The sequence below is a fragment of the Lonchura striata genome, chromosome 30 (genome assembly GCF_050655825.1).
Source record: "Lonchura striata isolate lonStrDom1 chromosome 30, ASM5065582v1, whole genome shotgun sequence".
Classification (NCBI taxonomy): Eukaryota; Metazoa; Chordata; class Aves; order Passeriformes; family Estrildidae; genus Lonchura; species Lonchura striata.
In genome coordinates, this window is record NC_140732.1 from 3179876 (window position 1) to 3184136 (window position 4261).

The 4261-nt window shown below is 55.9% G+C and overlaps 1 pseudogene; it reads right to left on the reverse strand.

Moving 5' to 3' along the window:
- Positions 1 to 1201: 1201 nt before the first annotated feature.
- On the reverse strand, positions 1202 to 2988 carry LOC146764956 (uncharacterized; annotated as a pseudogene).
- Positions 2989 to 4261: the final 1273 nt, after the last annotated feature.

Below are 4261 nucleotides of genomic sequence, written 5' to 3' on the forward strand. Positions count from 1 at the left end.
AAATTGGTTTAATGTTTCACCTTGGCTAACCACTTTGTTGTCTGCCTTAGCAGGACCACTGATTATATTGATGCTGGGACTTATATTTATGCCTTGTATATTGCGCTGTATTTTACACGATGTTAAACAACGATTTAACATAGCTCAACTACTTATTTTAACTACGAAGTCGGGGGCAAAATAGAAAAGTGCATCTATTGATGAGGATGAAGATTGTTGTGAATGTGTTGTGCCACGTAGGGGCTACGCCTATTGTAATTGTGAAGTATTACCTTGTGAGTGCTATGATAAATGTTGGGATTGTAGAAAAAGGTTTATTTGCAGTGCCGAAAGTGAAAGCAATGTCTAATAAACAATAATGGGATAAAACAAGAAAATGGGGAAATTTGTGGAAAACCACAGACTGAGGTATTGTTTATTAAGATATATATATAAAGGTTAGGAAACGGACTCCTGAGAAACCACAGACGGCGGATAGGAAACGGAGTGTGAGAAAATACAGACTGCTTACAGACTAAGGTATTGTTTAGGAAATGAGGATACGCAAATAGCCTGCGGACACAACATTTGCAAGATAAAGAAAAATCACAAACACTTAACACCTGGGGACTGACGATACAAGATAAAGATAACCACAATTACGGCTTACGTAAACAGAAGGAAACTGCAAACAAAGGAGCCTGTCAGGACTTCATGGAAAGAACGGAATAAAAAGAAGACTGTTTAGACGAATCGGGACGGCAGAGAGGGAGCAGAGACTTCCCAGCCGTCCAGTGCTGTTTTTGCTCATATCCTACTTGCTGTAATTAATTAAATTCTAATTGGATTATGATCCGTTGTGGCGTAAATTTATAACATTGATATATTTTATTTTGATGATTTAAAAAACCAAAATAAATTAAACATAAATAAACAAATGGAGAATGTGAGACCAGGACCTGCTAGCCAAGAGGTTATGGGAGTGCAGCTCATTTGATGTGCCAGTGTGTCACCACATCCTTTCCTCGCTGGGCATCTCCTCTTATTCTTTTGCCATAGTTTCTTTGTGTCATTTGTGCTGCTCTCTGCTACTTGGTATTACAATGGGACCACCATTGACAGGTTTGGGGGACAATGGACCCGAAAGATGCTGTACAGCCAAAAGTGCCGGCTCCAGGGGCACAAGGGCGCCGTTGTGCTGCGGGGGACCGCGATGCCCTGAGCGGGGCCGATGCTGCGCCGCGCCTTGGGCACCCCTGCCCGGCCCCAGCCCGCTGCCATTGCCCGGCCCGGGACGCTGCGCGGCCGCGCTCACTCGCCGCTCGTTCCCCTCGCAGCTCCGGCTGCCGCCCTGCCGGGCCTGGCCTCAGCCCCGCCCGGCCGCCCCGCGACTTGTCCCGCTGGCCCCGCTCACTCAGCAGCCGCGCCCGCTCCGAGACGCGATCCCGGCACACTCGCCTGATGGCCCCCTGCAAGCCAAGGCCAGCGCCGGGCTGAGCTCGCCGCCCGCCGCCCGCCGGCTCCCGCCGCCCTCCGTCTGTTCCCGGGGCGCCGGCGGCGAGCCGGGTCCCGCAGCAAACGCTGCCGCAGCCGCCGCTGCCCAGCAGGGCCCTCCCGGCAGAGCTGCTCCAGGGGAGGCTTCTCTGCCCCTGCGGGCGGCACCGCGCTCCCGCTGTTCTGCCCCGGCAGCCCGAGCGCCCGGCGCGCTGCTGCTTGCCGAGCCGCCCCGGGCTGCGGCGGCTCGGGGCCGGCGGCCGAGCTGCCGAGCGGCGGAGCTCGGGGCGGGGAAGCGCCTGGGGGAGCTCCCGGCGACGGGGCGGGAGCCGGGCGGCAGCGGGGCGGCTCCAGGCGGAGCTGCGGCAGGGGCTTCCTTCGGGGTTGGGGCCGGGCCAGAGGCCGCGCCGGGCAGAGCCACGGGACGCTGCTGCCCCGCCACGAACAGAGTGAGGAACTCTTCCAGAGGCTCCTGCGGAGGCGCCGCAGCCACTCTGGAGAGAGCCTGGCGGAGGCGAGACCCTCGCGGGCCGGGCATGGCCGGGCAGGGGCCGAGCCACGCACGGGTGCCTTGCGGGACTCGGCGTGAGCCGGGCTGGGAAAGGCGGAACACGGACGGCACGGGACGAGATGGCACGGGAGTAGGGGACAGAGAGCGAGCAGAAAGTTGAGCGCAAGTCCGATCGAACGAGAGAACTGCTGCTGCTGCTGCTGCTGCTGCTGCTGCTGCTGCTGCTGAGGTGCCGGAGCTGGCGGCCGTTCGTCCATTGCCTCTGCAAACCCAACGGAGGAGCTGCTGCGGACCCCGTGAATGAATGAAAGAAACAAACAAATAAAAACCCAAAGTAATTCCTATCAGAGAAGTAACCAATCAAGGAAGCAATAAAGAAGAGTGTTGGCTTGTGGCTTCTTTCTTTGGGTGAGACGAAGCATTTCATGGGGAAGAATTGCCTCTTCTGACAGTTTTGTGAGAGTGGAGCATTTAATTTTCAAGTAGAAAAGGGAAATCACGTCAGTAATTCCATGTCTTTTCATCCTCTGTTGAGACAGTTGCAGGCTGCCAAAAGACATGGTCTGCAATATGGAACTTGGTGCCACGTTTCTTTTTCTGTCAGAGGATGAAGAGGGGAAGTATCCCAGAATCACGGAGCCGTGGCATGCTTTGGCTTGGAAGGGACCTGAAAAATCACATGGTTGCCATCCTGCTGCTGTGGCGGGGGACCCCTCGCACTAGACTGGCTTGTCTAGAGTTCCATCCAGCCTGGCCATGAACACTGTCAGGGATGGGACATCTACACCTTCTCTGGGCAACCTGTTCCAGGAGAGTCTTTTTCTGAATCCCTCATCTAAAGCGACTCTCTTTCCATTTGGATCCATCCTCTCTTGTCCTGTCCTTGCCTGCCTTTGTACAAAGTCCCTGCCCAGCCTTTCTAGTAGGTTACCCTCAGGTACTGGAAGGCCACAGTTGGGACAAGCCTAAGTCTAAGTCTCTTTTCCAGGCTGAAGAAGCTGAGCTGCGTCAGCTGTGTCAGCCTTTCCTTGCAGGAGAGGTGCTGCAGCCCTTGCACATCTCGCTGTCCCTCCTCAGCAGCGGCTGCAGCGTGTCCACGTCCTTGCTGTCCGTGCTGGGAAGAGCCGGACGCGGCCCTGCAGGTGCAGTGTCAGGGTGGGGAGGAGACACGGCCCTGCCTGTGGCTCCAGGAGCAGCACTTGGCGAGTGGCTGCCCGCCCTGCAGAGAGCTGGGCCCTTGTGCCTGCCCTTCTCCCCAGGGCGCCTTTCCCTGCTGCTCGCTTCTCCCATGGCTCGGGGAAATGCACCCTGTGCCCCCCTCGGTGCCGCCCCTCGCCGCTGCCCCCGGGGCTGCCCGGCGCCATCTTGAGGGCCCCAGGCCTCGGCCTCACCGTGCTCACCCAAAGGCCGTGAAAAGCAGACAAAGACACACACCCAGAAAGTGCCCTGTGCTACCCAGGTCAATCTTTTGTCTACAGCATGAGCTTGCTTTCAGAGTCTGCATAAGATTGTAAAATCACCAGGAGAAACGAGCATGAACAAGTTCTGCTATGGCAGTATCTCAAGGCTTTGAGGGAGAGGGTTGTGAGGGCCTATTAACTCACAGGGATGCACAGAAAGTGTTGAAATGGAAAAAATAGTCAAAACCATTTAGAACTGGGAAGGAAAATCTGAGACACTGGCAGCTAGCACCTCAGAAACACGTGGCTTTTGCTCCTATCATCTGAGAGCTTGCTGAGCAGGAGCAATTCTTTGAATTGCATCAGCGTGGCCATGGCAGGAAAGGGAAGCGAGCAGATGGATTTAGTTTCTCCTGCCACCCCCTGAAATCCCAGTTCTCATTTGTGTGCGCTGCAGATTCTGCATCAGGGGCCTGTGGCCCTGAGTGGGTGGCCGCCGCCTAAAATTTGGAACGGCGCAGGATGTCTCCCAGACCAAGCCTGCCACCAACTCAAATGTCTACTGCCCTGACAGTCCCAAGTGCTCCCTGCAAACTGAAATCAGCAACCTGGGGTGGCGATCTTTGTTTCACAGAGCAAATGGCCGCTGTTTGTGTTCAGGGGCCTGTGGCCCTAAGTGGGCAGCCACCTCCAAAAAATCCAAACAGCGCAGGATGTGTCCCAGGCCCCCCAACTTGCCACCACCTCGAACTTGCTCTGCCCTGACAGTCCCAAGCTCACCTGGCAACCTGACACCAGGAACCTGGGGTTGCGAGCTTTGTTTTCCAGGGAAAAGGGCCGGCGTTCTTGGTCAGGGGCCTGTACAGGGCCCTGAGTG